We start from the raw sequence: 9,382 nt of genomic DNA on the forward strand, positions 1-9,382 counted from the left end.
TGCCTCTATGTAGTATCGTTTTTTTCTCCAAAATTTACGCCCGTGCAGGAGAAAATACGCCTTAGACACTTTCTAATATTATAGAATAAATTATGCCTGAAATAGTATTTTCCCAAGAAAATCTTGGACTAGTGCGAGACTAAAAATGGCTTAAGGTCGATCTTAATGTAACTTGTAATTATTAACCAACGCTGAAAAACGTTTCACTCTATCTCAATCTATTGAGAAGTTGCAGCGATATGAAATCAGTTTTAATGGAAAAATCAACGCAAAATAGTGATTTCCCGGGTGTAGATTTTCCAAGGTTTTTGGCTCAAAATCCTTGGAAAAAAACCTCGGAGTATTGGAACAAGAAAATGCAAAACTTTGCTATTAAAAAAACCTTGGAAAAATAGGGAGAGGGTGAAAAACCTTGTAAAAAATTTCCGAGTTTTTTTTAAAAAAAAACCTCGTAAAAAGTATGACCTCGGAGTATTGGAACGATTTCCAAGGATTTCAGAATAAAAACCTCGTAAAATAATTTCCGAGGATTTTGTTTAGAAAACCTTGGAAAATGAGTGACCTCGGAGTATTGGAACGATTTCCAAGGATTTTTAAAGTGTTTCCGTGGTTTGTTTTCCAAGGTTTTTAAATGAAAACCTCGGAAAGTTTATCACAACTGGGAATACTGTTATATTTTCGAGGATTCTTACTTAAGGGCATCAGAGAATTTTCCAAGGTTTATTTGAGCAAAAACCTTGGAAATTTCTAGAATATCCATGGAAAATCAGAAAATATAACATCCAATGAAATATTCTGAAAAGAGCAATTATATTGTCCTTTTAAGGAATTAAGAAACTTCTTTGTAATAATACAGAGCAAAAAATGATCACATGACTCACTTAAACATTTAATGTCAGTGTGAAGTAAATAGTAATGCACTACAAATGAAAAGTTAAGTTAGAAGTCTTTAATGGTAAATGTTACACTCAATGTTCAGTTATAATTTTTTGGTATCCGGTTAATTTTAATGTATTCAAATATCTATCTTTTGAATTCCTGTTCACTCTTCATGATTTTGAAATGTCCCTTAGTTTTTCCCTCACCATCACAGGGGTCACATGTGGAAAATGCTCCAGGATACAATTCCTGAAATAAATAAAGTAAATATTTAATAAAGTACAGCCATTGAAAGAAGTTAGAAAAACAATTATATAAAATCACCACTTGGCGCTTCCCTCTCCATTGGGCGCTTCCCTCTCCATGTGGTCAGGATCAAAGACTTCAAACTACTTGCCTTACAACATTGTATTTTTGACTCCTGAAGCCAGGATGGGCTTCTTCCCTCTGAGGGAGCTATCCAGTCCAGGATTAAGGAACACCTGTGGTTATACTCAGGACAGTTCAGTATGTGTAGGCAATCAGAATTACATCATTTAATTTCTTTTTTATTAATCAATAAAAAAAATGATACATTCCTTAAACGTTTCCATAGACAAAAATATCAGTTCACTGTTGATATATATTGTTTTAAAAAATCAGCACTTATGTGAAAAGAAATACATCTTTTGAGTGATCCAAAACTACTTGAATTACAAGTTGTTCAAGACCATTGATTAAATTGAAGGCTTTAATATTTTCAAATGACCTTTTCTGTAGTTACTTTTAAATGTTTGTCTACTGTTTTGAAATAGTGAATTTAATTTTTTTCATGTTGATTTCTTATTTTTCTTCATCAGTACTAAGTGTCAGGATTTCAAGAAAACTTTGGTAAGCAGTGTGACAATTCTGCGCTGTTTAGAAAAGAAACGATGTCTGTTACTATTATTTTAGATTATGTCATACTGGATGTTACAACCTAGTATAAAGCACTCTAACAATATTGCAAAAAATAATGCTTTTCATAAGGTGATTCCGATTGCCTACACTAATTGTATCTGTCTGCTCAAAGTGACATCTGCAGAGTCATCATGTAACATTAACAGCATTTCCAAGAAAGTATCAATAAAAAAATCAGTTCCAGAAACCTTCATTCATTCAAATTTCAAATTGAAACTTTCAAAACCTAGTTTTAAAACAAAAACATACTGTAGTATATTCCTTGAAGCCTTTCCTGGTCTACAGTTGGCTTCCTTAATCGATGCCTGGATGCCAATGATATACTATGATAAAACACAGCAAAGCTGGATTGCCATCTTCTTGTAGTTTGGAACAGTCTTGCAAACTTGCTTACAAGCTGACTCTGTAATTAAAAATTTGTAGATTCAAATAATAGATGAAAGATGAAAGTTTATAAATAATGTCATCATAGTTTCATGCACTCATCTTGTTCAATACAATCATAGACAAAAATAACATTAATACTCATAAAATATCCTCTAAACAATTGTATTTAAACTAGCTTACATTTAGGTTAAAAATATAGATCTAAAATAGTTTGTATTTAATACTTATTTGAAAAAAAAACAACAACAGATTTTATGCATAAATGTATCTAAAATTATTTACCTGAACCTTTTTACTATCATGTTTCTTTTGTTTATCTTCCTGTCCCAGGTCATTGATCTTTAGGTTCAATTACAACAACCAAACATTTCCTGAATCTTGTCACACTTAGATAAATGTTTTCTTTGAAAATTCCAAAATATGCTCCCTAACATTTAAAACAAGATATGTCCAAAATTGCTTAAATTAAATCCAGGTTTGCACTACTTCCAACTATAACCACTTGACCCATTAATGTCTGAGATTCAAATTTTTCAACAGTATAACTGAAGGGGCAATCATAATGTGAAACAGGGGTGATCCCAAAATATCAAAGCCATCATCATTTTATTTTTACACTAATTTTATTGAAGGTACAAATATATCAAATGATAAATAAAAGTAAAACTTGAAAATTATAAGAGAATCACAGTTGCAGTGTCATTTTAGACTGTTTTGGATTGTATAAAAACCCAGACTCCCCCTGAATAATCACATGGAACAATCTGGTCTATCCCAGAATGCTCAATGAGAAGATTGATCATGCATAGATTATAAGAGGGAACCACCTGGGGTGCCATTAGTTTTATCTGATCAGTGTGTTATATTCTGTGTGTGAAAACTTAGTGGATGCAGTATTTATTTATCTTAATTATAAGAAAGTATCAAGCATACATATTTTACACATTAATTGTACATAATTATATATTAAAAGGACAATTAATAACTATTTATGTTTATTGTACACATAATTAATGGCAGAGTAAATTGTAATCTGAATGTATGTCACAGACTTGCTTAGTAGAATATACTATTTTATATGGCATAAAAACATATATTAAAGATTAATAGCATTCTTATTTCAGTGTTGCTTACAGGCTGTCAAGAAACCCTAAGTTAAGTCTATATATAGAAAGAAACTGCAGGAAAAATACTGATGCATTTAGAAACTAAGAGACATAAACACTGATTGTTTCTTTTTGTATAATTATAAGTTTTGCTCTTTTATCTATTCTTAAAAATGGAGAAGATATCTAGTAACAATAATTATAAATAATAAAAAAAAAAATATGAATATAAAAAAAAATTTTTTTAAGTCTTCCTGATCATCAGTTATTTGAAAAGGTATTTTATGGCAACAAGGAATTTACATTGTATTTAACTTTTCCATGTTTTCACACTTAAATTTTTTTAATTGATTCCTCCCACAAAAATGGCTTCAGAAGATTAAAGTACAAATTTATTGAAAAGGAAGTTGGCCATTGACAATGTCCATACTAAAAATTGATTCCCTGGACCAAATCTCTCCTTTCCATGCTGTTGGACTGTTTGCTCTGACCATGGATTAAGAAATATCCATTGGCAATCTACAGTTGGGTTGTTATCTTAGTTTGCTTTACTGTTGATTATTGCTTTTGATGCCCATTATAAGTTAAATCATGATTATGTCTTAACATTTTCCGAGATGAAATTTAGTTAAGTTCAATTATCCGAGGTAATTTCCAAGCTAAATATTGGCAAAGTGTTTCCAACAAATTTTACGTAAATTTTTTAAGTTCTTTTCCGAGCAAAAAAATGACAAAGTTCTTATTTCCAAGCTTTTTCCGAGCTGATTTCCTGTACGAAATTTTCTGCACGGAAATGGGGCGGAATTCAAAGGCAGATTCCGCCCAGAAATTTAAATTCTCCCCCGAATATACAAGTGTTAAACCATTTGCTTTTGGCACGGATTCCGGCCGGATTCCAGGCGGAAATGGAACGGATTCTGGGCGGAATTGGGACGAAATATGCAAATGAGTTGGGGCGGAATTTTGAAGCGGAATCTTGGGGCGGAATTTTGAAGCGGAATCTTGGGGCGGAACCTTGGGGCGGAATTTCAGAGCGGAATTGTCAAACAAGATTCTGGGCGGAATTCTGTGACAGAATTCAGGGGGCGGAATTTTATGAGTTTATCATGATCACATATTTTGGGATAAAATTATCAATAATGTATCACATTAAATTTTCTTTCACAAAATTTAATAAAAAAAATATCATATCCTTAAGTCCAAATACAGAATAGAATACCCTACATTCACTATAACACAAACAGTTTTTTTCTAGCTGCAGGTTTTGGAATCTTAGAATCCAACACTTTGTTGTTGTTTTTTTTTTCAATTATTTTGCTGGAAGTGTTTCAATCATAAATTTGTTTCAAATGTTTCTTATTATTTAAATTACTATTTCTTTAATCCATGTCTGTTTTAAGTCCACTGCCTGTGTTTCCTAGAACTTCTTGTGGTTGTGCTCACCTTTAATAATAAAATTCATAATTAAACAAATATTTTGTAATGAATTGAGCCATGTCATGACAAAACCAACATAATGGGTTTGCGACCAGCATGGATCCAGACCAGCCTGCGCATCCGCGCGGTCTCATCAGGATCCATGCTGTTCGCTTACAATCCCTATTACAAGTAGAGAAACTGATAGCGAACAGCATGGATCCTGATCAGACTGCGCTGAGGCGCAGGCTGGTCTGGATCCATGCTGGTCGCAAACCCATTATGTTGGTTTTGTCATGACACGGCTCAATTATGTTTTATTGCATAATTATATGCAGTTATATTTTATATTTTTTAATAATATCAAATTTTATGTTTCAACAGTATTAAATATTAACTATGCTTATAAAGCATATTCAAAAATAGTGAAGCAACACATTAATCAGTTATTCAAGTGTACAAGTGTTTAAGAATTGCTCTGTATAAGAATTAACTGACTGCTTTATGTGTGACACTATTTAATACTGGTTATGTATTTTTCAAGGAAAGATGTTGAATAGTTAAGTATAGAGATTTAAAAATATACCTTTTCAGGATTAATACTGCACATCATTATTAAACACCTGGCATCTCACAGTCAGCACTTAAGTCCCTGAGCAGCCTGCAAATTATGAGTGTAAAATGTAATTTTAGATTGTTCCATAGGAAAGACAACACAAACATGTAAAATAATAAATGATTATGATGACCCTGTTCAACTGTACAAAACTACTGATTGTACCATTTAGTCCTATTTAATCAAATTTATTTAATTTGTTTAATTTCCAGGAAATGCAAAAGATATACTTACATGCTATTTATACAATATAGATTTACACAACCATTATATTAACAAAAAAATCATTGAATAATTTTAACTTGCAAATTATACATGTATTAAAGATTTAAAACAATTATCAGAAAAAAAAAACAAATGTATGAAGTTGAAAATACTAAAACAACAATGACCTCTTGTTACAAATTTTAGTTGGCTACTTAGTATTGATAGTCGTCATATAAAATTAATGTAACTAAAAGTTAATAATTACCTGATTATGTTTTACATCTTCTTGTCCCATGTTATCATACCAATTACTTTAACACTTTGAGATCTTAAACAAAACTTTACTCCAAAATTGTTAAAATATCAAGTACATCCTCCACTCTTTTTGCTGACCCAGATATCTTAGAATTCAAAATTCACAACAGTTTACTGTATAATGGACCGGTCCATCATTATGTAAAACAGGGTTAATTTACTCATCATCTTAACTTTCATTCATTGAATGTAAAAGAAAAATCAAATAACAAATAGATATATATAAATTTTAAAAAACAATTACAAATTTTTGTACAAAAAAATTGCAATATGTCCTACTACAACAAATTCTACATATGCAATTTATAATGTTATCTCTCCCCAAAATAATTACATGGAACAGCCTGATCTGTTGGAATGACCAGTCATGCATAGATGATGGAAAACTGCTGGTCAGTAGAGTTTTATCAGAGCTCTGATCTGTGTAGTGTAAAATCTGTGTGAATATAATCTCAGTGAGATTTATTATTATATACATTGTAGTATTTATTTACCTACCGTAAATAAAAGCAATTATTGGGCATATTGGTTGATCAATTTTATATAGATTAAAAGGGCATTATATATGAGATTATTTCATGCACTGTTTTGTTTTGTTTATATTTTTTAAAACAAAACCATGAATTCTTAGAATTTAAAATGGCAAGCACACTTATAATCTTGTCCCTATGTGACTGCCCTATATTCTATAGTATATTCAAATTTAAAAAGCATTCTTATTTTAATGTTGCTTTTAGATGATGTCCTAAAATCATATTTAAAATTCATAATACAGTAAATGTATTATAATACAAGCTGTATGAAAAATCTTTATATTATAAACTTAAGCATTTTGGAGGTGAATGTTTTCAAATTCTACACTAAGATTATTACAGTTTTTCAGTACAAAAAATATAAATTAGTCTGACAATATATTATTAATGCCACATTTTTTATCTAAAAAGAAGGCCTTTTTTAATGTCTAAAAAAATAATATATTAATTCTAAAAATACACCTGTAATTATTGGTTCAGCAAAAACAATAAGTACAGTAGGTAAAATTTCAATGTCTAAGTGCAAAAACAGGAGTACAATTATGATTTGGACATCTTATATGTGAAATTCTGTTCAAGAAAAATGTTTAAGTATAGAATTCCGCCCGTAGTGAAGACTATTCCTACCCAAAAAAATTTCAAAGTTGAAAATTCTGTCCAAGATGAAATGTTTAAGTATAAATTCTGCTCAAAATAAAATTCCAGCCGGAATTCTTCTAGTTTTCCGCCCAGAAAAGTGAACAAAATATTTTTCTTGTGAGACAGAATGGCACGGATTTTGCGTTTCCGTCCCTGGTCCGCCCAGAAATCACTGATTCCGTGCCAATTCCGTGCCAATTCCGCCCAGAATCCGTGCCAAAATTTCGTACAGGTTTTGGCAGTGTTTAATTCCGAGATAGTTTGCAAGGTTTTCTTTATTTCCAAGGATTTTTATACAAAAACCTTGGATAAAGTTTCCAAGGTTTTAAAAAAAAAACTCGGAATAAAGAAAAAACCTTGTAAAACTGGTTTATTTCCAAGGTTTTTGAAGCAGTTTCCATGGTTTTTTTCATAAACCTCGGAAAATCTACACCCGGGTTTGTCAATTTTGAGATATCCCCCGTTGCCATGGAAACATGAAATTTAAGATTGAGCATACTGTTACGAATGCGAAGATCCAGTCATTTTTTGTGCCAAGTTTAAACAGTTTTAAAGCATTTTTTTTTATAGTTTCATAGAAGTTTGTGATTGCACCATTTCCAAGCTTACTCAGACCTCGATGCCTTTGAATTCAAACTTTACAACTTTATAACTGGACATGTCCATCATAATTCTAAACGGATAAACAATTGCACCCATCATTTAATGTTTACATTCATTGAATGTATAAACTACGTCTTATACCTAAATAGATAATGTATAATTTAAATATGTACTATAAGTTTTTGAAAGATAATTCGGCATGTAGTCTTAAGGTAAAATGTATAATGATGCCTCTCCTAAAATAATTAAATGGAACAGTCTGGTCAACATAAGTAAATTAACCGGCATGCATAGATAAGAGGGTAAAAGACAGATGTTGACCATTAGTTCTATCACTTTTAGATATGTGTGTTGTATGCCTGTGGTGTAAAAATCTCATACACAGCTATTGCTTCATTATCTTGTAGGCTGAACTATTTTGTATGTATATTCAAACTTAAATAAATAGAATTTAGATATTATTGTTAACAAGTTTGCTGCATGTTTTTTAGCTCACCTGTCACAAAGTGACAGGGTGAGCTTTTGTGATTGCTTTTCGTCCGGCGTCCGTCCGTCGTCCGTCCGTAAACTTTTACTTTAAATGACATCTCCTCATAAACCACTAAGCCAATTTCATCCAAACTTCACAGGAATGTTCCTTTGGTGGTCACCTTTAAAAATTGTTCAAAGAATTTAATTCCATGCAGAACTCTGGTTGCCATGGCAACCGAAAGAAAAAAATTTAAATATCTTCTTTTAAAAAACCATAAGAGCTAGAGCTTAGATATTTGGCATGAAACATATTCTAGTAAGTGTCTACCAAGTTTGTTCAAATAAAAGCCCTGGGGTCAAAATTGGCCCCGCCCCGGGGGGTCATTGATTTTCCCTATATGCATATAGTAAAAACTTAAAAAATATTCTTTAAAAGAACCCAATGAGCTAGAGCTAAGATATTTAGCATGAAACATGTTCTAATGGGTGTCTACCAAGTTTGTTCAAATAAAAGCCATGGGGTCAAAATTGGCCCCGCCCCGGGGGGTCATTGATTTTCCCTATATGCATATAGTAAAAACTTAAACAATCTTCTTTTAAAGAACTCAAAGAGCTATGGCTAAGATATTAAGCATCAAACATGTTCAAATAGGTGTCTACCAAGTTTGTTCAAATAAAAGCCCTTGGGTCAAAATTGGCCCCGCCCAAGGGGGTCATTGATTTTCCCTATATGCATATAGTAAAAACTTAAAAATATTCTTTTAATGAACCCAAATAGCTAAAGCTAAGATATTTAGCATGAAACATGTTCTAATGAGTGTCTACCAAGTTTGTTCAAATAAAAGCCCTAGGGTCAAAATTGGCCCCGCCCCGGGGGTCATTGATTTTCCCTATATGCATATAGTGAAAACTTATAAAAGCTTCTTTTAAAGAACCCAAAGAGCTAGAGCTAAGATATTTAGCATGAAACATCTTCTAATAGGTGTCTATAAAGTTTGTTCAAATAAAAGCCCTTGGGTCAAAATTGGCCCTGCCCAAGGGGATCATTGATTTTCCCTATATGCATATAGTAAACACTTATAAAATCTTCTTTTAAAGAACCATAAGAGCTAGAGCTAAGATATTTAGCATGAACCATGTTCTAATGGGTGTCTACCAAATATGTTCAAATAAGAGCCCTGGGGTCAAAATTTGCCCTGCTCCGAGGGTCATTGATTTTCCATATACATGTATGTGTAAAGCAAAAACTTTAAATTAAAAATTCTTTGAAA

At 31.7% G+C, this 9,382-nt stretch overlaps 1 long non-coding RNA gene across 1 annotated transcript; it reads right to left on the reverse strand.

The window, feature by feature from the left end:
* Positions 1-284: 284 nt before the first annotated feature.
* Positions 285-4,033, reverse strand: LOC132716618 (uncharacterized). Its single transcript, XR_009623837.1, has 3 exons — positions 2,488-4,033; positions 2,068-2,221; positions 285-1,128 (listed from the first exon to the last, which is right to left on the reverse strand). It is a non-coding gene; the product is annotated as an uncharacterized LOC132716618 (long non-coding RNA).
* Between the last annotated feature and the right edge of the window lie 5,349 nt (positions 4,034-9,382).

Source organism: Ruditapes philippinarum, unplaced genomic scaffold (assembly GCF_026571515.1).
Source record: "Ruditapes philippinarum isolate M1 unplaced genomic scaffold, ASM2657151v2 ctg5843_1_1_1_1, whole genome shotgun sequence".
Classification (NCBI taxonomy): Eukaryota; Metazoa; Mollusca; class Bivalvia; order Venerida; family Veneridae; genus Ruditapes; species Ruditapes philippinarum.